The sequence below is a fragment of the Elephas maximus genome, chromosome 18 (assembly GCF_024166365.1).
Source record: "Elephas maximus indicus isolate mEleMax1 chromosome 18, mEleMax1 primary haplotype, whole genome shotgun sequence".
NCBI classification, from domain to species: domain Eukaryota; kingdom Metazoa; phylum Chordata; class Mammalia; order Proboscidea; family Elephantidae; genus Elephas; species Elephas maximus.
In genome coordinates, this window is record NC_064836.1 from 44601091 (window position 1) to 44626483 (window position 25393).

General features: G+C 37.1%; 1 long non-coding RNA gene across 1 annotated transcript; it reads left to right on the forward strand.

Annotated features, from left to right (window-relative positions):
• The first annotated feature begins 279 nt into the window (after positions 1–279).
• Positions 280–20307, forward strand: LOC126061528 (uncharacterized). The gene is made up of 3 exons (XR_007513821.1): positions 280–347; positions 9953–10083; positions 20292–20307. It is a non-coding gene; the product is annotated as an uncharacterized LOC126061528 (long non-coding RNA).
• The last annotated feature ends 5086 nt before the right edge of the window (positions 20308–25393 follow it).

Genomic DNA, 25393 nt, shown 5'->3' on the forward strand with positions numbered 1-25393 from the left:
ATTTTATGAGCCAATCTGTTATTTAACTAAAAGGTGACCATGACATTTTCAATTGCTTAATAGGCATGCACAATGAATAAGGACAATGAATAAGGAATATCAAAGAAGAATTGATGCCTTTGAATTATGGTGTTGGTGAAGATTATTGAATATACCATGGAGTGACTGCCAGAAGAACAAACAAGTCTGTCTTGGAAGAAATACAGCCAGAATGGTCCTGGAAGCAAGGATGGCAAGACTTGCCTCACATATTTCGGACATGTTATCAGGAGAGACCAGTCCTTGGAGAAGGACATCATGCTTGGTAAAGTAGAGGATTGGTGGAAAAGAGGATGACCCTCAACTAGGTGAGTTGACACAGTGGTTGCAACAATGGGCTCAAACATAACAATGATTGTGAACACGGCGCAGGACTAGGCAGTGTTTTATTCTGTTGTATATAGGGTGGCTATGAGTCAGAAGGAAACCCTGGGGGTGTAGTGGTTAAGTGCTATGGCTGCTAACCAACAGGTTGGCAGTTCAAATCCACCAGGCGCTCCTTGGAAACTCTATTGGGCAGTTCTACTCTGTCCTATAGGGTCGCTATGAGTCGGAATTGACTCAATAGCAGTGGGTTTGGGTTTTTTTTTGATTATGAGTCAGAACTGACTTGATGGCACCTAACAACAACACCACCACTATCTAGTTAGTGATTTCACCTCTCCACCCATCCCCTTCCTTGTAACCATTGAAGATTTTTTTTTCTATGTGTAAAACTTTTCTTCGGGTTTTATAATAGCGATCACATACAATATTTGTCCTTCTGTGTTTGACTTATCTCATGTGGCATAATGCCCGTCAGATTCATCCATGTTGTGAGTTGTTTCACAGATTCATTGTTGTTCTTCATTGTTGCATGGTATTCCATTGTGTGTATGTACCATAATCTATTTATCCATTCATCTGTTGATGGGCACTTAGATTGTTTCCATCTTTTTGCTATTGTGACTAATGTTGCCATGAACATGGGTGTGCATATGTCTATTCATGTGACGGCTCTTATTTCTCTAGGGCACATTCCTAGGACTGGGATTGCTGGATTGAATGGTATTCCTATTTCTAGCTTTTTAAGGAAGTGCCGTATCGTTTTCCGCAGTGGTTGTATCATTTTACATTCCCACCAGCAGTGCATAAGAGTTCCAATCCCCTGTAACCTCTCCAACATTTGTCATTTTCTGTGTTTTTTGATTAGTGCCAGTAATGTTGGGGTGAGATGGTATCTCATTGTAATTTTTATTTACATTTCTCTAATGGCTAGTGATTGCGAGCATTTCTTCATGTGTCTGTTAGCTGCCTGAATGTCTTTGGTGAAGTGTCTGTTCATATTCTTTGCCCATTTTTTAAACTGGATTATTTGTGTTCTTGTTATTGAGGAGTTGAAGTATATTACAGATTTTAGAGATTAGACCCTTGTTGGATGTGTTGTAGCCAAAAAAAATTTCCCAGTCTGTGGGTTCTCTTTTTACTCTTTTGGTAAAGTCTTTCGGTGAGCCTAAGTGTTTCATTTTTAGGAGCTTCTACTTACCTAGTTTATCTTCTGGTGTTTGTGCATTGTTATTTATGGTTCGTTATTATATTTATGCCATGTATTAGGGCCACTAGCATTGTCCCTATTTTTCTTCCATGATATTTATCATTTTATATTTAAATCCATTTTGATCCATCTTGAGTTAGTTTTTGTGTATGGTGTGAGGTATGGGTCCTGTTTCATTTTTTTAGCAGATGGACATCTAATTTTGCCAGCACCATGATAATCTTTTTTTTTTTTAATTGTCTTCCATAGTTTTGTCCTGATGTTAAAAATCATGCATTTTGAGTCTCTGAATTAGAGAAGATACTTGAGTACTATCTTGTTGATTTATTAAAAGAAATTCCAGAAGAACCTGGAAGAAAGTTGCCAGACTTCTACTTATGGCCAACCCGAGGATTAGAATTGGCAAATGGGTCTTTTAGTTGGTTCTCCATTGGAAAATTTTACCCACTAGTAAAAGAATTATAGTTTCTGAACCACATAGCTATGTGACCAAACTGCCTACATGGCACCCAAATCCAATCCATTTCCTTTGGCGTATTTTTTTTTTTTAATAACTTTTATTAAGCTTCAAGTGAACGTTTACAAATCCAATCAGTCTGTCACATATAAGTTTACATACATCTCACTCCCTACTCCCACTTACTCTCCCCGTCTTGAGTCAGCCCTTTCAGTCTCTCCTTTCTTGACAATTTTGCCTGCTTCCCTCTCTCTCTATCCTCCCATCCCCCCTCCAGACAAGAGTTGCCAACACAATCTCAAGTGTCCACCTGATATAATTAGCTCACTCTTCATCAGCATCTCTCTCCCACCCGCTAACCAGTCCCTTTCATGTCTGATGAGTTGTCTTCGGGGATGGTTCCTGTCCTGTGTCAACAGAAGGTCTGGAGAGCATGGCCGCCGGGATTCCTCCAGTCTCAGTCAGACCATTAAGTTTGGTCTTTTTATGAGAACTTGGGGTCTGCATCCCACTGATCTCCTGCTCCCTCAGGGGTCCTCTGCTGTGCTCCCTGTCAGGGCAGTCATCGATTGTGGCCGGGCACCAACTAGTTCTTCTGGTCTCAGGATGATGTAGGTCTCTGGTTCATGTGGCCCTTTCTGTCTCTTGGACTCTTAGTTGTCGTGTGGCCTTGGTGTTCTTCATTTTCCTTTGCTCCAGGTGGGTTGAGACCAATTGCTGCATCTTAGACGGCCGCTTGTTAGCATTTAAGACCCCACATGCCACATTTCAAAGTGGGATGCAGAATGATTTCATAATAGAATTATTTTGCCAATTGACTTAGAAGTCCCCGCAAACCATGTTCCCCAGACCCCCGCGCTTGCTCCGCTGACCTTTGAAGCATTCATTTTATCCCGGAAACTTCTTTGCTTTTGGTCCAGTCCAATTGAGCTGACCTTCCATGTATTGAGTGTTGTCTTTCCCTTCACCTAAAGCAGTTCTTATCTACTGATTAATCAATAAAAAACCCTCTCCCACCCTCCCTCCCTCCCCGCCCCGTAACCACAAAAGTATGTGTTCTTCTCAGGTTTACTATTTCTCAAGATCTTATAATAGTGGTCTTATACAATATTTGTCCTTTTGCCTCTGACTAATTTCGCTCAGCATAATGCCTTCCAGGTTCCTCCATGTTATGAAATGTTTCAGAGATTCGTCACTGTTCTTTATCGATGCGTAGTATTCCATTGTGTGAATATACCACAATTTATTTACCCATTCATCCGTTGATGGACACCTTGGTTGCTTCCAACTTTTTGCTATTGTAAACAGAGCTGCAATAAACATGGGTGTGCATATATCTGTTTGTTTGAAGGCTCTTGTATCTCTAGGGTATATTCCTAGGAGTGGGATTTCTGGGTTGTATGGTAGTTCTATTTCTAACTGTTTAAGATAACGCCAGATAGATTTCCAAAGTGGTTGTACCATTTTACATTCCCACCAGCAGTGTATGAGAGTTCCAATCTCTCCGCAGCCTCTCCAACATTTATTATTTTGTGTTTTTTGGATTAATGCCAGCCTTGCTGGTGTGAGATGGAATCTCATCGTAGTTTTAATTTGCATTTCTCTAATGGCTAATGATCGAGAGCATTTTCTCATGTATCTGTTGGCTGCCTGAATATCTTCTTTAGAGAAATGTGTGTTCATATCCTTTGCCCACTTCTTGATTGGGTTGTTTGTCTTTTTGTGGTTGAGTTTTGACAGAATCATGTAGATTTTAGAGATCAGGCGCTGGTTGGAGATGTCATAGCTGAAAATTCTTTCCCAATCTGTAGGTGGTCTTTTTACTCTTTTGGTGAAGTCTTTAGATGAGCATAGGTGTTTGATTTTTAGGAGCTCCCAGTTATCGGGTTTCTCTTCATCATTTTTGGTAATGTTTTGTATTCTGTTTATACCTTGTATTAGGGCTCCTAGGGTTGTCCCAATTTTTTCTTCCATGATCTTTATCGTTTTAGTCTTTATGTTTAGGTCTTTGATCCACTTGGAGTTAGTTTTTGTGCATGGTGTGAGGTATGGGTCCTGTTTCATTTTTTTGCAAATGGATATCCAGTTATGCCAGCACCATTTGTTAAAAAGGCTATCTTTTCCCCAGTTAATTGACACTGGTCCTTTGTCAAATATCAGCTGCTCATATGTGGATGGATCTATGTCTGGGTTATCAATTCTGTTCCATTGGTCTATGTGTCTGTTGTTGTACCAATACCAGGCTGTTTTGACTACTGTGGCTGTATAATAGGTTCTGAAGTCAGGTAAGGTGAGGCCTCCCACTTTCTTCTTCTTTTTCAGTAGTGCTTTGCTTATCCGGGGCTTCTTTCCCTTCCATATGAAATTGGTGATTTGTTTCTCTATCCCCTTAAAATACGACATTGGAATTTGGATCGGAAGTGCGTTAAATGTATAGATGGCTTTTGGTAGAATAGACATTTTTACTATGTTAAGTCTTCCCATCCATGAGCAGGGTATGTTTTTCCACTTAAGCATGTCCTTTTGAATTTCTTGTAGTAGAGCTTTGTAGTTTTCTTTGTATAGGTCTTTTACATCCTTGGTAAGATTTATTCCTAAGTATCTTATCTTCTTGGGGGCTACTGTGAATGGTATTGATTTGGTTATTTCCTCTTCGGTGTTCTTTTTGTTGATGTAGAGGAATCCAAGTGATTTTTGTATGTTTATTTTATAACCTGAGACTCTGCCAAACTCTTCTATTAGTTTCAGTAGTTTTCTGAGGGATTCCTTAGGGTTTTCTGTGTGTAAGATCATGTCATCTGCAAATAGTGATAACTTTACTTCTTCCTTGCCAATCCGGATACCTTTTATTTCTTTGTCTAGCCTAATTGCCCTGGCTAAGACTTCCAACACGGTGTTGAATAAGAGCGGTGATAAAGGGCATCCTTGTCTGGTTCCCGTTCTCAAGGGAAATGCTTTCAGGTTCTCTCCATTTAGAGTGATATTGGCTGTTGGCTTTGCATAGATGCCCTTTATTATGTTGAGGAATTTTCCTTCAATTCCTATTTTGGTAAGAGTTTTTATCATAAATGGGTGTTGGACTTTGTCAAATGCCTTTTTTGCATCAATTGATAAGATCATGTGGTTTTTGTCTTTTGTTTTATTTATGTGATGGATTACATTAATGGTTTTTCTGATATTAAACCAGCCTTGCATACCTGGTATAAATCCTACTTGATCATGGTGAATTATTTTTTTGATGTGTTGTTGGATTCTATTGGCTAGAATTTTGTTGAGGATTTTTGCATCAATGTTCATGAGGGATATAGGTCTATAATTTTCTTTTTTTGTAATGTCTTTACCTGGTTTTGGTATCAGGGAGATGGTGGCTTCATAGAATGAGTTGGGTAGTATTCTGTCATTTTCTGTGCTTTGGAATACCTTTAGTAGTAGTGGTGTTAACTCTTCTCTGAAAGTTTGGTAGAACTCTGCAGTGAAGCCGTCCGGGCCAGGGCTTTTTTTTGTTGGGAGTTTTTTGATTACCGTTTCAATCTCTTTTTTTGTTATGGGTCTATTTAGTGGTTCTACTTCTGAATGTGTTAGTTTAGGTAGGTAGTGTTTTTCCAGGAATTCATCCATTTCTTCTAGGTTTTCAAATTTGTTAGAGTACAATTTTTCATAATAATCTGAAATGATTCTTTTAATTTCATTTGGTTCTGTTGTGATGTGGTCCTTCTCATTTCTTATTCGGGTTATTTGTTTCCTTTCCTGTATTTCTTTAGTCAGTCTAGCCAATGGTTTATCAATTTTGTTAATTTTTTCAAAGAACCAGCTTTTGGCTTTGTTAATTCTTTCGATTGTTTTTCTGTTCTCTAATTCATTTAGTTCAGCTCTAATTTTTATTATTTTTTTTCTTCTGGTGTCTGATGGATTCTTTTGTTGCTCACTTTCTATTTGTTCAAGTTGTAGGGACAGTTCTCTGATTTTGGCTCTTTCTTCTTTTTGTATGTGTGCATTTATTGATATAAATTGGCCTCTGAGCACTGCTTTTGCTGTGTACCAGAGGTTTTGATAGGAAGTATTTTCATTCTCGTTGCTTTCTAAGAATTTCCTTATTCCCTCCTTGATGTCTTCTATAACCCAGTCTTTTTTCAGGAGGGTATTGTTCATTTTCCAAGTATTTGATTTCTTTTCCCTCGTTTTTCTGTTATTGATCTCTAGTTTTATGGCCGTGTGGTCTGAGAAAATGCTTTGTAATATTTCGATGTTTTGGACTCTGCAAAGGTTTGTTTTATGACCTAATATGTGGTCTATTCTAGAGAATGTTCCATGTGCGCTAGAAAAAAAAGTATATTTTGCAGCAGTTGGGTGGAGAGTTCTGTATAAGTCAATGAGGTCAAGTTGGTTGATTGTTGTAATTAGATCTTCCGTGTCTCTGTTGAGCTTCTTACTGGATGTCCTGTCCTTCTCCGAAAGTGGTGTGTTGAAGTCTCCTACTATAATTGTGCAGGTATCTATCTCACTTTTCAATTCTGTTAAAATTTGATTTATGTATCTTGCAGCCCTGTCATTGGGTGCGTAAATATTTAATATGGTTATGTCTTCCTGATCAATTGTCCCTTTTATCATTATATAGTGTCCTTCTTTATCCTTTGTGGTGGATTTAAGTCTAAAGTCTATTTTGTCAGAAATTAATATTGCTACTCCTCTTCTTTTTTGCTTATTGTTTGCTTGATATACTTTTTTCCATCCTTTGAGTTTTAGTTTGTTTGTGTCTCTAAGTCTAAGGTGTGTCTCTTGTAGGCAGCATATAGATGGATCGTGTTTCTTTATCCAGTCTGTGACTCTCTGTCTCTTTATTGGTGCATTTAGTCCATTTACATTCAGGGTAATTATAGATAAATAAGTTTTTAGTGCTGTCATTTTGATGCCTTTTTATGTGTGTTGTTGACAATTTCATTTTTCCACATACTTTTTTGTGCTGAGGCGTTTTTCTTAGTAAATTGTGAGATCCTCATTTTCATAGTGCTTGACTTTATGTTAGTTGAGTCGTTACGGTTTTCTTGGTTTTTATCTTGAGTTATAGAGTTGTTATACCTTTTTGTGGTTACCTTATTATTTACCCCTATTTTTCTAAGTAAAAACCTAACTTGTATTGTTCTATATCGCCTTGTATCACTCTCCATATGGCAGTTCAATGCCTCCTGTATTTAGTCCCTCTTTTTGATTATTGTGATCTTTTACCTATTGACTTCCATGATTCCCTGTTATGTGTATTTTTTTTTTTAATTAATCTTAATTTGTTTGTTTTTGTGATTTCCCTATTTGAGTTGATATCAGGAGGATCTGTTTTGTGACCTTGTGTTGTGCTGATACCTGATATTATTGGTTCTCTGACCAAACAATATCCTTTAGTATTTCTTGTAGCTTTGGTTTGGTTTTTGCAAATTCTCTAAACTTGTGTTTGTCTGTAAATATCTTAATTTCGCCTTCATATTTCAGAGAGAGTTTTGCTGGATATATGATCCTTGGCTGGCAGTTTTTCTCCTTCAGTGTTCTGTATATGTCGTCCCATTCCCTTCTTGCCTGCATGGTTTCTGCTGAGTAGTCAGAACATATTCTTATTGATTCTCCCTTGAAGGAAACCTTTCTCTTCTCCCTGGCTGCTTTTAAAATTTTCTGTTTATCTTTGGTTTTGGTGAGTTTGATGATAATATGTCTTGGTGTTTTTCTTTTTGGATCAATCTTAAATGGGGTTCAATGAGCATCTTGGATAGATATCCTTTCGTCTTTCATGATGTCAGGGAAGTTTTCTGTCAGGAGTTCTTCAACTATTTTCTCTGTGTTTTCTGTCCCCCCTCCCTGTTCTGGAACTCCAATCACCCGCAGGTTATCCTTCTTGATAGAGTCCCACATGATTCTTAGGGTTTCTTCATTTTTTTTAATTCTTTTATCTGATTTCTTTTCAGCTATGTTGGTGTTGATTCCCTGGTCCTCCAGATGTCCCAGTCTGCATTCTAATTGCTCGAGTCTGCTCCTCTGACTTCCTAGTGTGTTGTCTAATTCTGTTATTTTGTTGTTAATCTTTTGGATTTCTACATGTTGTCTCTCTATGGATTCTTGCAACTTATTAATTTTTCCAGTATGTTCTTGAATAATCTTTTTGAGTTCGTCAACAGTTTTATCAGTGTGTTCCTTGGCTTTTTCTGCAGATATCCTAATTTTATTTGTGATATCATTAAGCATTCTGTAAATTAGTTTTTTATATTCTGTATCTGATAATTCCAAGATTGTATCTTCATTTGGGAAAGATTTTGATTCTTTTGTTTGGGGGGTTGGAGAAGCTGTCACGGTCTGCTTCTTTAAGTGGTTTGGTATGGATTGTTGTCTCCGAGCCATCACTGGGAAACTAATTTTTCCAGAAAATCCGCTAAAAAAAAAATGCAGTCAGATCCCTATCAGAGTTCTCCCTCTGGCTCAGGCTATTCAGATGTTAATGAAGCCGCCTGGGGAGGGTGGGGGAGGGAACAGAGAGATAGGAGAGTAGCACCTCAGAATATAGCCAGAGTTGCTTGTCTTGCTTGGAATGACTATTATATCTGAGATTCCCGCGGGGCGCGTCGCCTATGTGTGCTGGTGTGTGGAGATTGCCCCCGGGGGGTCTGGCCCGCTGGAGTCACGGTCAGATCCTCCGCTTCCAGCCCCACGCCCAGCGTCAAGGCTCCCCTACTGGGACGGTGCACTCTCGACTCCAAAATCAGTCGCTGCCTCCCGGGGACTTCTCGTCCCTCCAGCCACGTGGCCGTGCCGCCCCGAGAACCAGTTGGGCCTCCTCCCGGGGTTAGTTCAGATGGGTGGAGTAGCTCCCGGTGCTTGTGCGGTGACCGAGTGTCCCGGCTGGGACGCTGTTCTCCCCGCTCCAATACCAGTCGCTGCCTCCCGGGGATTTCTCCTACTGGCTGCGTCCCACGCCGCCCGCACGACCCGGCTGGTCCCCTTCCCGGGGTTAGTTCAGGGGGGTGGAGCAACTCTCCGTGTTTATGGCGTACCTGCGTGCAGTCCAAATCCCTGCGGGACGGTTCCCCGGCTCGGATGCTGCTCTTTCTGCTCCAAGATCAGTCACTGCCTCCCGGGGACTTCTCCTACCGGCTGCGTCCCACGCTGCCCGCGGAACCGGCTGGTCCCCCTCCCGGGGTTAGTTCAGGGGGGTGGGGCAGCTCTCTGTGCTTGTGCCGTACCTGACTGGTACGCTGGCTCCAGGCTCTGGAAACAATCGCTGCTTCCCCGTATTAGTTCGTTCTCTGTCTCTAAGTCTGTGTTTGTTGTTCAGGGTTTATAGATTGTTATGTATGTGATCGATTCACTTGTTTTTCCGTGTCTTTGTTGTAAGAGGGATCCGAGGTAGCGTCTGCCTAGTCTGCCATCTTGGCTCCGCCCCCCCTTTTTTTTTTTAATATGACTTATTTCACTCTGCTTTGCTAGGAAGCTCAGTTGGTCACTGTGGAGCTAATCATGTTTTGTATAAGGTTAAGGGTGCTTCTTCAGGGCTTTGGAATTTCTGGGAATTATTTTTCTAAACTCTGATTTAATCCTTATGTATTTGTTCAGCGTTTGTGTTTCATTTTTTTTTTTGCTGAGACAGTATTATTGTAAACACAGGCTCATCTCTCTGTGTGTGTGTATGCTCATACATATATAACAGAGATATACAGATACATCTATATATATCTCTGTATATACATTTTCCTTAAAAAGAGTAAATATGAAAGGTTATGTTTTGACAGGGAACAAGATAGTGCTATCCAAAATGTTTTTCCTGTATAACTTCTACTGAAATGGCAAGAGTTTCCTGAAACAGAACTGTTTGTTTTTAAAACAAACCTGTGGGTTTACTTTGTAAAAACTTATGAATGTTTTTTGTATTCATCCCATATCCTTTTCAGAGTTACTCCATGCCAAAGGAAATATGATTAAGGCATCTCAGGAAGAGTTCTGGCGGGCAACAGGTCACAACGGATACATCTTGTGTGGGATTCAAAAGAGAGAATGGGAAAATCTATGTGAATACTCTTGGGTGAGTAGGGGGTGGTGGGATGGGGGCAAATTACAACTCAAATTCTTTTCAAGGGATAATCAGACTTTTAAGAACACTCATCTCCAAATGGATAACAAAAACTTCAATGTAGCTCCACTTCTGCTAAAACAAAATCTAGGTTCTAAAAATTTTATAAAGCCCAGTAGCAACACTAAAACTGGTATTGACAAAACACTTAAATAGATATATTCCCCATGTGTTCACTTTTGTGGTTCAAATATTTTAATATATAGTTTTCTCTGGGATTTTTTCCCTCCTTGCTTTAAGTATCGACAATGTTTGAAATAAAAGATGTTTATGATGAAACATGATAATAGATTTGTATTTAGCCCTACCAATTGCAGATTGCATCATGGTTTAGAGCTTGCTTTGACATCGATAGAAATGCTACATTTGCAGGGATATATGGTCATGAAGTGGACAACATAAGGAAAGGACAGAACTGGTGACAGAATGGGAATTTAGCATGTATTTAAGGTACACAAGGGGGCATTGGTGGTTCAGTAGGGAATTCTTGCCTTCCTGCAGGAGACCTGGGTTCAATTCCCAGCCAATGCACCTCGTGTGTAGCCACAACCCATACATCAGTGGAGTGTCGTATGCTGCTATGATCCTGAATAGGTTTCAGTGGAACTTCTAGCTTAAGATGGACCAGGAAGAAGGATCTGGAGATCTACTTCCAAAAAGCAGCCAGTGAAAATCCTACAGATAACAACTTTCTGCAACCAATCGTGGGAATGACACAAAACTGAGCAGTGTTTAGTGCCATTGTACGTGGGGTTACCATGAGTCAAGGCTGACTCAGGGCAGCTAACACCAACACCAACAAGGTACATAAAAGATATAAAATAAATCCTTCTCCAAAGTATATTAAAAACTATAAAATACAGAGATTCACATTTTTCACTATCTCTTTGAAAACCTAATAACTAATAATCCTGAATTTTCCAACTTGTCCAACATGAATATAAATTAGCACCAAATCCAAGTTACATTCTGCAGGCATTTACTTCAATAGGGCAGTTGATATGAACAATTCAGTTTGAATAACTAAATGAAATACAATAGAAAGTCAGTTACAAAATGTGGAAAAGATGAGTTTATAAACGTTCTATTGCAGTTTGAAGATATTGTCGTCCCTTGAAACTGAATTTGTAAGAGAAAAAGAGAAGGCTGATGTTATTTTAAAAATTTTTGTGACTTTCCAAGAAAATAAATACTAATGATTTGGCAACCTTAAGTAAAGAACGTTAAGAACACCTTGCTGTGCTTGCGTATTTGTTTCAGGCAAACTGTAAAGGTCACAGCTTTTCTGGTGCCTCCCGGTAGCCTAGTCAAGGACTGACATATTCTGAAAGAGTGTTGGAAGATACTATTAACCTTGCTTTTATGTGTGCTTTATTTGTATGTTCCAGTCTCATCTTAGGTCTTGATGATTGCCACAAGTACCTGGCTAGCCTTGACCTTGGCTTCCACGTTCTGTGATACCAAATAGTGAATGCCTAGAATGAGATCATTTTTCTCATCTCCAGTTAATGTGTTATCAGAGATCATTTGATCACACAGATTATCATCACATCCAACAAATTTCAGGAACACAGAGGAGTATACAAATTGGCTGTATTTTTGACATCTGAATATTCATTATAGGTGAACATTCTAAATGTAAGTTGGAGTAAAAAATTTCCTTACATATTTTCTATGTTGACAATCCATCAATCAGTTGAAATAGATATTATTTCAAAGGTAAAATACTTCAGCAATTAATGACGATTATAAAAGCTGTTAATATTCTATTCATAGCGATTATGAACTTCAAATAGTTAAATACAGAAATATCATTTATAGCATTTAACTAAATAAGAAAAGTTATGTATTTGATTTTTGCTTAAACAGTGTTATTTGTCAATTTTTTGCATCTTATGAATTGATGGATTTGAATTACAGTGTTGGCAAAGAATGTTGAATATACCGTGGGTTGCCAGAAGAATAAACAAATCTCTCTTGGAGGAAGGACACCCAGAATACTCCTTAGAAACAAAGATGGAGACTCAGAAACTTCATCTTGCTTACTTTGGACATGTCATCAGAAAAGCCCAATCATTAGAAAAGGACATCATGTTTGGCAAAGTAGAGGGTCATTGAAAATGAGGGAAATTCAGTGAGATGGATTGACACAATAACCAGATCAATGGGCTCAAACATGGCAATGATCACAAGGATGGTGCAGGACAGAGCAATATTTCATTCTCTTATCAATAAGATCACTATGAGTCAGAGCCGACTTAACAGCATCTAACAATAACAACAGCGTGGCAATTATGTTTTAACATTTTCAAGAACTGCGAAATGTTTTCCAAATTGGCTGCACTATTTTACAGTCCCATCAGCAATGTATAAGGACTCTAATTTCCCCACAACCTAACCAACACTTGTTATCGTCTGTCTTTTTTATTTTAGCCATTCTAGTGGGTGTACAGTGATATTTCATTATGGCTGTCATCTGCATTTCCCTAAGACAAATGATGTTGAACACCTTTTCATGTGCTTCTAGGGCATTTTATATATTTTTTGGACGAATATCTATCCAAATCTTGTGTTGATTATCTTAATTGAATCATTTTTCCATTGTTGAATTTTGTGGGTGTTCACTGTAAATTTGGACACAAGTCCCTTATCAGATATATGATTTACAGATATTTTCTCACATTACATGGGTGTCTTTTTCCCTTAATTAATGATACCCTTTGAGGTTTTTTGTACCTCAAAAAAAAAACTTTTTTTTTTTTTGAGGTACAAAAAATTTCTAATTTTCATATTGCTTGTAATTCTGAAGTTATGTCTAAGAAACTGTTGCCCAATGCAAGATTAAGAAGATTTACTCCTATGTTTTTTTCTAAGAGTTTTGGGTTTTAGCTATTAAATTTAGGTCTATGGTCCAATTTGGGTTAATTTTTGTGTATGTTGTGATATAGGGTCCAACATCCTTCTTTTGCAAGTAGATATGTATTTTTCTCAGCATCGTTTATTACAACATATTCTTTCTTCATTAAATTGCCTTGACACCGTTGCCAAAAATCAAATGACAATAAACATATGGGTTTATTTCTGAACTTTCATTTCTATTTGATATATGTACATATATCGCACTGCCGTGATTACTCTAGCTTTGTAATAAATTTCAAATCAGGAAGAGTGGGTGCTTCAACTTTGTTCTTTTTCAAAATTGTTTTGGCTGTTCTGGATCCTTTGTATTTCCATATTAATATGAGACTTAGCATGTCAGTTTCTGCAAAAATCATAGGCAGTTAGGATTTTGGTAGAATTTCTATTGGAGGTTGTGTTAAATCTGTAGACCAATTTTAGGAGTATTGCCGTCTTAACAACATCAAGTCTTCCAATCTATGAACCTGGATGTCTTTCCATATATATAGTTGTTTGTTAATTTCATTGATGTTTTGTGGTTTTGAGTGTACAGTCTTCACTTCTTTTGTTAAAGTTGTTTGTGTTTTATTTTTTGATGCAATTATAAATGGAATTGTTTTCTTAGTTTCATTTACAGAGTGTCTATTGTTAGCGCATAGAAATGCAATTAGTATTTTGTGTTGACCTAGTATCCTGAAACCTAGCTAAGCTCATTTACTGTTGTTTCTGAATCATAGAGACTCTAGGTACAACTGAACGAAACAGTGCCCAGTCTTGGGTCATCCTCACAATTCTTGTTATGCTTGAGCCCATTGTTGCAGCCACTGTGTCAATACACCTTGTTGAGAGTCTTCTTCTTTTTCACTCGCCCTCTGCTTTACCTAGCATGATGTCCTTCTCCAGGAACTGGTCTCTCTTGATAACCTTTCCAAAGTACGTGAGACGAAGTCTTGTCATCCTTGCTTCTAATGAACATTCTGGCTGTCCTTCTTCCAAGACAGATTTGATCATTTTTCTGGCAGTCCATGATATGTTCAATATTCTTCACCAACACCATAATTCAAAGGCATCAGTTCTTCTTTTGTCTTCCTTATTCATCATCCAGCTTTCGCATTCATATGGGGTGATTGAAAGCGTGATGTCTTGAGTCAGGTGCACCTTAGTCTTTGAAGTGACATCAATGCTTTTGAATGCTTTAAAGCAGTCTTTTGCAGCAGATTTGCCCAATACAATGCATCTTTTGATTTCTTGACGGCTGTTTCCGTAGGTGTTGATTGTGGATTCAAGTAAAATGAAACACTTGACAACTTGAATCTTTTCCGCATTTATCAAGATGTTGCCTATTGGTCCCGTTGTGAGGATTTTTGTTTTCTTTATGCAGAGGTGTAATCCATACTTAAGTCCTTGGTCTTTGTTTTTCATTGATCTTTGAACTCATTTATTAGTTCTAACAATTCTGTGTGAGTGTGTGTATGTGTGTGTGTGTGTATCCTTAGGATTTTCTACATCGTGTTATCTGTGAATAGAGGTAATTTTACTCCTTCCTTTCCAATCTGGATGCCTCTTCTATTACTCTTAATTACCTAATTGCCCTGGCTAGAGCCTCTAGTACAATATTAGATAGAAGTGGCAAGAGTAGACATCTTTGTCTTGCCCATGATCTTAGGAGAAACACATTAAATCTTTTACCATCATGTATGATGTTGTAGTTGTGGATTTTTTTGCACTTGACCTTCACCATATTGAAGAAATTACCTTCTATTCCTAATTTGTTGAGTGTTTTTATCATGAATGGGTGTGGGATTTTATCAAATGCTTTTTCTGAGTCGATTGAGTTGATCGTGGAGTTTTTGTTCTACTAATATGGCTTATTATACTTTTACTGTATGATATTTGTATGTTCAAGCAGCCTTGAATTCCTGGTAAAGATATCACTCGGTCATAGGAGGGGATTCTTTTTTTTATATATGTTGCAGTATTTGGTGTGCTATTATTTTGTTGACAATTTTTCATCTCTATTCATAAGAGATATTGGTCAGTAGTTTACTTTTCAAATAAGGTCTTGCCTGCTTTTGGTATCAGGGTAATGCTGGTCAGAATGAGTTGGCAAGTATTCCTTCTTCTTCTAATTTCTGGAAATTTGTGAAAGACTGGTGTAAATTATTTTTTTAGACATCTGGTAAAGTTCTTCATTGAAGCCATATGGGCCTGGACTTTTCTTCGTGGATTGTTCTTTGATTACCAATTTAATCTCTTTACTTGTAATAGGTCTATTTGGATTATGTATTTCTTCTTGGGATAGTTTTGGCAGTTTATTCTTTTCTAGGAATTTTTTCCTTTTCATCTAGGTTATCTAATTTGTTGGTATACAATTGCTCATAGTATTACTTCATAATTTATTTTATTTTGTTAAGATTGGCAGTGATGTCGCCTCTTTCATTCCTGCTTATTGTAATTTTAGCCTTCTTTCTTTATTGATCAGTTAGCCAAAAATTTGTCAATTTTCTTGATATTATGAAATAAAAAAATTTGGTTTTGTTGATTTTCTGTGTTGTATTTCTATTTTACTTTATTTTTTTTCTCTAATTTTTATTATTTCCTTCTCTCTGCTTTTTTTGGGTTTTGTTTGCTCTTCTCTTTCTAGTTTCTTAAGGTGAAATGTTATGTTACCAATTTAATGTCTTTCCTCTTTTTTAATATGGGCATTGGCAGCTATACATTTCCCTCAAGCACTGTCTTAGCTGTGTCTGTAAGGTTTGGTATATTTAGTTTTTATTTCCATTATTTCAAAATATAAATTACTTTGTGATTTCTTCTTTGAGTCATTGGTTATTTAAGAAGGTGTTGTTTAATTTCCACACATTGGTGAATTTTCTGGATTTCCTCTGTTTTCTAATTCCATTCCATTGTTGTCGGAGAACATACTTTGCATGACTTCAATGCTTTTACATTGATTGAATATTGTTTTATGGGCCAACATATGGTCTATACTGGTGTATATCCCATGTGCACTTACAAAGAATGTATATTCTGTTGCTGTTGAGTGGACAGTTCTACAGATATCCGATATGTTTATATTGTTGTTAAAGTCTTTTATTTCCTTTTTGAGCTGCAGACTAGTTATTCTACCCATAAATGAAAGTGGTATTAAAGTCTGCAACTATTATTTTTGATTTGTGTATTTCTCCCTTCAGTTCTGTCAGTTTTTGTTCCCAGTATTTGGGGGTTCTTTTTTTAGGTACATATACGTTTATAGTTGTTATGCCTTACTGAGGATTGATCCGTTTATTATTATAAAGAGTCCTTCTTTGTCACTAGCAACATTTTTTTCTTTTCTTAGACTGTTTTTTCTTATATTCCTGTAGTCACTCAAGCTCTCTTTTGGTTATTGTTTGTCCAGTGTGTTTTTCAATCATTTTACTTTCAACTATGATTTGAGTTAATTTCAACAGTATGTTAAAAAAAATGCTCCCATATTGTTCCATTTCCTCCCCCTTTTTTTCTATTATTTTCATATAAATTATGTCTTTGTACATTATAATCCTATCAACACCTTTTAATGATTATTTTTGTGTAGTTGTCTTTTAAATCACAAAGAAGCCTAAAAGTGTTAAAAAGTAGACTTACATTTTCTTTTATATTTATACAGTTAACATTATGGGTGTTCTTTATGTTTTCACGCAGATTTGGGTTCCTGTCTGGTGTCCTTGCATTGAAGTTTGGAGAATTATTTTAGTACTTATTGTAGAGTAAGTCTGTAAGGAGCAAATGCTCTCAGCTTTTGTTTATCTGGAAGTGTCTTAATTTTGCCTTCATTTTTGAAGGTTTGTTTTGGTTGATACTCTTTTTCTTCCAGCACTTTGACTATATCATCCCTGTCTTTTGACCTCAATAGTTTTCGATGAGAATTTAACTGTCAATATTATCTTTGTACATGAGTCATTCTTCTGTTGTTGCTTTCAAGATTCTTTCTTTGTTTTTGGCCTTGGACTGAATATGATGTGGTTAGATGTAGACTTCTTTAAGTTTTTTTTTTTTCCTATGCTTCTTAAATGTGCAATTAATACCTTCTTCAAATTTTCAAATTTCAGAGATTATTAGCCATTTTATTTTCAAATATTCTTTCATCCTCTTTATGTCTTTCCTGCAATTCTGGACTTGCATTATGTGTATGTTGGCGTACCTGATGGTATCCTGCAGGTCTCTATGACTGTGTTCACTTCTTCTAGTTCTTTTTTTTTTTTTTTCCTTTCTAATTCTGATACAGATTAATTTAAATCGACTTAGAGTTCACTTATTCCTTCTTCTGCTATCTCAAATCTGCTGTTGAGCATACCTAGTAAATTTTTTTATTTCACATTGTCATTTTCAACCCCTAAATTTCCATTTTTTCTTTTTTTCGTGTGATTTCTAACTTTGTATTGATATTTTCTATTCAGTGAGGCATCATTCACACTTTAATTATTTAGACATGATTTCCTTTAATTCTTTGAACATACTTATCCCTAATTTAAACACTTTATCTGGTAAGTCCAACATCTAGACTTCCTCACAAACTTTTTCTATTGATTGCTTTTTTTCTCCTGGGTATTTGCTGTATTTTCCTTTATATTTTCATCTCTCATAATTTTTTATAGAAAAATGAGGATTTTAAACAATATAATATGGCAACACTGGAACTCAGATTGACCCTGTTCCCCAGACTTTGTTAATGTTGTTCTTTGCTGTTGTTTTAGTTTGTTTAATGATTTTTCTCAACTACTTCTATAAAATCTATATTCTTTGTCATGTGTAGCCATTGAAGCCTCTGCTCAGTGAGTTAGTATTCAGCTAATGATTTTACAGAGATATTCTTAAATGCCTTTGAACCATGTCTCCCAGCATTTGCCAAGGGGTTCTCTGTGTGTTTTGAGGCACTCCTTTAGCACTCCAGCAGTTTACATCTCTGCCTTAGCCTTCACATCTTTTCACAGAGCCTCAAGATCAGACAGAGTTAAGAGATTATGATAATTTCAGATATTTTCTGTGTATAAACACAACCCTGCACATGTGGGTTTCCTTTTAGGTTTCCCAAAATATATCAGAGCCTTCTAAAGTCCCATATCAAAATCTCATTCCCAAGAATTTTCTTTTAAGTTTTTTTCTTGATCAGCTTTTTGTTTACCTCAACTGATATTACTACCTCAGACAGTGACAATGTTAAATTATTAATTTCTGTAATTTGTTTTTGATAAATGCCCTGAGAAAAAATCTTTGGTCACTGAGGATGCTCTTCCAAATCCATTGTTGTTGAGTCGATTCCAACTCATAGTGACTCTATAGGACAGAGTAGAACTGCACCACAGGGTTTCCAAAGAGTGGCTGGTGGATTCAAACTGCCAACCTTTTTTGGTTAACAGCCGTAGCTCACCATAGCTCTTAACCACTGTGCCACCAGGGCTCCAGGGTGCTCTTAAAATCAAGTTAAATAAAGACAAACCCTTTGAGTGTGCTTTTCAGAGAGGTATCTAAGGTCAAATATTGACATTTCTCTGGGAATGAGTCTTCTGGGGATGTTCCAAACCATTCTGCCCACTTCAGTGACTGTTAGGCTGCTGGTTGTAACAGTTATCTTGCTAGGCTTGCTGATTTTCTAGGCTACCATGGAGGTGGGAATAAAAGGATGGAAATCCAAACCAAAACCATCAAGTTGATTCCGGATCATAGCAACCTTATATAACACAGAGTAGAACTGTCACATAGGGTTTCCAAGTCTTAAATCTTTATGGTAGCAGACCGCTATATCTTTCTTCTGTGGAGTGGCTGGTGCTTTTGAACTGCCAGCTTTTCAGTTAGCAGCCAAGCACTTAACCACTGTGCAAACAGGGCTTTCTAGGATGGAAATAGAAAAAAAAAAAGGATGGAAATAGGGCCAGTTAAAATGCCACAAAGCTTACTGTTCTTAGAAAAATTTAGACATCTTTTTTGATAAATGTCCCCCAGGTTATTATAAGGCTTTGGTTAATTTCTAGGTTTCTGAAAAAAGGTGATTTTTGACAATTTTTGTTGGTGTTCTCATTTCTTACATGGAAGAGCCTATTTTTGAAAGGCTGTACTCTGCCATTCCAGAAGTGCATCTCTTGAGGGATAATATTTTAAATCTGCTTCTGAAAATAATCAGAAGGCTTCTTCTTCAACATTGCACAAAACTTTAATTTGTGGAGTTGTTTCAGTGAGATTGCATTATCATCATTAATTGACTCTTTGACACCAAACATGGAAGACATAAATCTTTATATTGTTATTTTATATTACAGAGGAAGTAACTCAGAATGACTTGAGGTGATTTCACCAACAGCAGCAACATATAATATCAGAGCCAAAAACGATTTTGTTTTTTTCCCTGACCTCAGTTAACATTAAGCATATGCTTAGTATCACAATGTGCACTGCTGTGCCCAAAGAAGCATTTATAAATGTTTATCATGATGAGAAATAATTATTCTTGCACAAAATGTCAAAATTTAGAAGCCTGAGTAGTAAAATCTTTAATAATAAAATTTTAATTAAAATTGATTTTAATAAAATTTGATTTATTCTTACCCCAGAAATTTGCTCTGTTGTTATTATTTGGATTTGAACCCATCTTTAGCCAAAGGGCAACTTTAATACTTACTGTCAAAAAAAAAAAAAAAAATTTTTTTTTAGTCTTTTTTTTAGTCATCTTTTTTTTTTAGTGCTGCTATAAGAGAAATACCACAAGTGGATGGCTTTAACAAAGAGAAATCCATTCTCTCACTATCTAGCAGGCTAGAAGTCCAAATTCGAGGTGTCGGCTCCAGGGGAAGGATTTCTCTCTCTGTCAGCTCTGGAGGACCGTCCTTGTCATCAGTCTTCCCTTGGTCTGGGGGCATCTCAGTGCAGGAACCTCAGGTCCAAAGTTTGTGCTCTGCCCCCGGTGCAGCTTTCTTGGTGGAATGAGGTCCCTAGTCTCTCTGCTCTCTTCTCTCTTTTATATCTCAAAAGAGATTGACTTAAGACAATCTTAATCTTGTAGACCTCATTAATATAACTGCAGCTAATCCATCTTATTACATCATAATGATAGGATTTACAACATGTAGGGAAAGCACATCAGTTGATAAAATTGTAGACAATCATAAAATACTGGGAATCATGACCTAGCCAAGTTGACAGATACTTTTGGGGGGCACAATTCAATGTATGACACTTATCTATTCTGCATTTTTCAAATTACTTTTTATTGAACCTCTTCTTTCTAGGATTCTGAGAAGCTGGGCTATATGATGAAGAATGTTGCATCATTAACAACCTGAGATATGCAGATGACACACCCTTGCTTGCCAAAAGTGAAGGTGACCTAAAGCGCTTACTGATGAAGATAAAAAACTACAGCCTTCAGTATGGATTACATCTGAACATAAAGAAAACAAAAATCCTGCCAACTGGACCAATGAACAACATCATTATAAATTATGAGAAAATTAATGTTGTTGCGGATTTCATTCTTCTTGGATCAACAATCAGGGCTTATGGAAACAGCAGTCAAGGAGTCAAATGTGTATTACATTGGGCAAATCTGCTGCAAAAGACTTCTTTAAAGTGTTAAAAAGCAAAGATGTCACTTTGCTGAGTAAGGTGTGCCTGACTCAAAAAAAAAAACAAAAAAAAAAACAAGCACATGATATTTTCAATCACCTCATGTGCATGTGAAAGCCGGATATGAAAAAGGAAGACCAAAGAATTGACACATTCAAATTTTGGTATTGGAAAAGAATATTAAATATACCATGGCCTTCCAGAAGAATGAACAAATCTGTCTTGGAGGAAATACAGACAGAATGCTCCTTAGAAGTGAGGAAGCGTAGACTTCGACTTGCTTACTTTGGACACGTCATCAGAAGGGACCAATTCCTGGAGAAAGACATCATGCTTGGTAAAGAAGAAGGTCAGTGAAAAAGAGGGACACCCTTAATGAGATGGATCAACATAGTGACTGCAGCAATGGGCTCAAATATAGCTATTGTGAGAATGGTGTAGGACTGGGCAAACTTTCATTCTGTTCTACACGGTGTTTCTATGAGTTGGAGCTGACTCAATGTCACCTAACAACCACAATAACAAAGTTATAAAAATAATGAACAGTTTAGGTAACACAGGAAATAATAACTAATAGGTTTTGTTTTGTTTTGCATTTATTTACTTGTTTTATATACAGGTAGTCCCTGACTTATGATGTGTTTGAGCTACAGTGAACCGCTTTTAGGACTGTTTTTGTTCATCTTATGGTTACTAATATGTACTATATACAATGTTGCAGTGTGTAATTTACTGATGTTATTCTCAGGTGTTTACTTGCATATGTTCGATGCCATGATTTGCTATACAAAACACTGCAGTACAGCAGGCTATGAAAATGGAAAAAAAAAAAAAGAGGTATCCGACTTACACCAGAACCGGACTTATGAAGGAGTCATCAGAATGGAGCCCCGTTGTAAGTCAGGGGCTACCCATAATGTCTAAGACCTTGGTAATATTCTCAGGTGATAACACTTATCCTGTGAAAATCTCGTGTCTGAATTTTTCATTTTCCCTTTCTTGCTTTAAAAAGAGCTATGTATAGTGAGATTTTATATATACAGTGAAACCTATGAGAGCCGGAACTCGACAGGACTGCCTTGTTTTTCCAGGTCTCACAAGTTTTCTTCCTTTGACAGAGTGCAGTCTTACCACTTTTCTATCACTCATTTTAGTGTAAAATTTTTTGAGTTTTTCTTCTCTGATAGGTTTCCACCTTACACAGGCTCTGGCTTTCCCAAGTTTTACTCTGTATGCATGCATATATTCTCCTCTTGACTCTGATTCCCTGGAGAACCTTGACTGATACAAATTGTATCCGTCAGATTTCTCCATTCTAAAGTTCATTAATAAGTGTGTTGTACTTATTAATTAATAATAAATAAAAAGCATTTTGGGGGGAGGTACCTTGAGACTATGTGAAAAATATCCTGTTCCTCATCAAACACTGACCTGCAGATTTTAGCATCTGCTGATGATTTGGGCCTGAATTTATTACTACAGTAATTGCCAATAGTCATTTTTTAATTCTACCGTTCTTTCTACATTTATTAGTTGGCATTCTACTATAAGGTAGAGATTTCCCTTCTCTGTTCTTTCATTCATTCATTTATATATGTCAATAAGGACTCACAGATATCTATCTTATTCAGTGTGCTATAATACACTAATGTTATTTATTTTGATGCTAAAATTTGCCTGGGTTAGCTAGTGGGAGCCCTTCAAGTCAGCTTCTCTGTTATTTTGAAATGTCCCTGTCTTAGTCACCTAGTGCTGCTATAACAGAAATACCACAAGTGAATGGCTTTAACAAAGTGAAATTTATTCTTTTACAGCCTAGTAAGCTACAAGGCCAAATTCAGGGTTTCAGCTCCAGGGGAAGGGTTTCTCTCTCTCTCATGCTGGAGAAAGGTCCTTGTTATCATTCTTCCCCTGGTCGAGGAGCTTCTCTGTGCAGGAACCTCGGGTCCAAAGGACTCACGCTGTTCCTGGTGCTGCTTTCTTGGTGGTATGAGGTCCCCTTGTCTCTCTGCTTGCTTCTCTCTTTTATATCTCAAAAGAGGTTGGCTTAAGACACTATCTAATCTTGTAGATCTCATCAATATAACTGCCACTAATCCACCTCATTACATCATAGTGATAGGATTTACAACACATAGGAAAGTCACATCAGATGACAAAATGGCAGGCAATCACACAATACTGGGAACCAGTATTGCATGTCACTAGCCAAGTGACAGTTATTTTGGGGGGACACAATTCAATCCATGACAGTCCCCATCAGTCTTTGAATACTTTTTTAAGCTCTAAGTTAATCTTATACTTTTCTATCCAAGCCTTGTAACCAGCCATTTTGCCATGAAACTTTTTTTTTAATTGAAGAATGGATTTAGAAATAAAAATCAGAGCCGGTGTGTATTTGTTACTGCTAGAGCGTCATTGCTTCTAGGATTTCTTAGAGAGCAGAGTCAAGAAATACATGCGTGTATACACAAACTCATATATATACGTATCTATTTTTTTTTTTTTTATATATCCCTATCTACTTAGAGTAAAAATCATACTGATACCTCCATATCACTGATTCTTCTATGATAGACACTGGGGTCCCAATATTCTCAATATATTTACATACTTGTTCAGTCTTCTTGTATTTAACTAGTCACCCCACCCCCCAATCCTATAGGCTGTCTCCTTGGCACCAGTTTTGCAAGACATGCTGGTTACGTTGACTAAATTCCTTCCCAACCTGAAAGCCACTGACTCATGCCATTGAATCACTGAATTCTCAAAGGGAAAAAGAAGGGAAGGAGATAGCACAGATATTTTAAAGAAACATTTCTGTCATAAATTCATAAAATGAATTAATTTGGCCTGAGTGGAGAAATAAAGAGAGGATGGAGGGTCCTAAAATCATATGAATCATGTTCTGTTTCCAAGGAAGTACCTATGCAGAGGGAACAAGATAAAAAGCAAACTCCTAGAGAGAACTGGCTGCATGGTGATTCTCCTTAGAGGAACCAAGGACAGTCTTTCAAAACATTACTGGTTCCAATCAAGGCATGGAAAAACAGCACGGAGCTGACCGATCTGAAGCAGCCATGTGGTCATCTATGAGGAACAGTGATTGACGATCAGAGGGTGACCCCTCCCACAATGCCTTACACCGAATCACGGAACAACTCTGGGCATAGAGAAAACTTAAGAGTGACTGAATGGAAAGTGACATGGAAGCAGAAATTAAATTCAATTACAGAAAAAAAAATGCTGTTTCTTGAGCACCTAAGTTTATGAATTGAGACTCATATCTACTACATATGGAAATGGTATAAGCGAATCACACAGCTATAAAATAAAAAAAGTAAAGATTGGTATACTACTTGTCATGACTTTAAAAGACCTACAGGTAGTTTTTTTTTTAACTCTAGATTTAATAAAGTCATTAATTACTTGTCATAGCCTGGTGTAACTGTCAGACATTTTACTCACATTCCCTTTCAAAATGTATTTATACCTCCAAACCATTCTCTTTTTAGAATAGCTTTTCAAGACTAAGGGTAAAAAAAAAAAAAAAAAACCCAAAACTTTAATGATAGTTTTTTTTTTTTCTTTTGTAATGACCTCTAAATTTACTACTCTTCATTGCCCTTTGTAAATAATCCTAGACTTGAGTTGCCAGCTGAGAAATACCACCCTTTGACATCACCTTGACAAGTGTTTTCTTTATTATGCACATCTCCTCAGCCTCTGTCAACTTCAGGAACAAGCACTGGGCTGTGGAATCTATTTTTGTCAAACAAGTTTCTCATTTGCTTTGCTTGTCACAGCGGGTTATCTTGGACTTCTTTTTTGCTGACTCTGACTTTTCCTTCTTGTCCTGCATAATGCACACATAATACGGTCCAGACTTTTCAGCAGTTACAGAATGTGAATCACAAAACAATATGAAAAAGTATGTTCCTATCATAGTGCTTTGACCTAATCATAAAGATTGGCTCCCTGCTATTCTAGGTATTCACCTGTTTCCCACAATTCCTTTCCTTTGCTCATGTAATCCCCTCACAAACTGAAATTTTACTTGACAATGCCCCTGTCATTTAAGACCTTCTTTAAGCCATATTTTCTAAGAGGACATTCCAGGTCCTTTCCATCTGAATGATTTTGTTTGTTTGTTTCTGGCTCTACCGTTGTATAGTGCTAACCTCGTTCTTCATCTGAGTCATAATTATTTGGATAAACACAACTATGGGAGGGCAAATTCCAAAAGTCTTAAGCCAAAAGTAAGTATGATTCCATGACATAAGCCTTTGGAAAGGAAGGCTGATTTTTGTGTAATTTCACCAATCTCTCTGATGAAAAGAAATTATCTGCCAAGATCCCAAAGACATTGACATGATTGCCCAGCGTGCTCTCTTATAAACTCAGAAATGTAGTACGGGGGTCAGCAAACTTTCTATAAAGAGCCATATGGTAAATATTTTTGGCTTTGCAGTTCATACAGTTCCTGTTGCAGCAACTAAACTCTACCATTGTAGTGTGAAAGCGATATTCCAATAAAAGTTTTTATTTATTTAAAAACAGGTAGTGGACAAGATTTGGCTTATGGGCCCAGTTTTCTCACCATTGGTCTGGAAGATCTCATTAAGGGGGGGGGGGAAGCTTCTGTTGGCTTTTCCATAAGAATTATTCCAAGGTCGATATAACCAGTTTTTACTGTTCCCCAACATCTGAATTCAAGTTACTGGTTTCCACTGAATATTTCTATTATATATCCTTTTGGTTGATA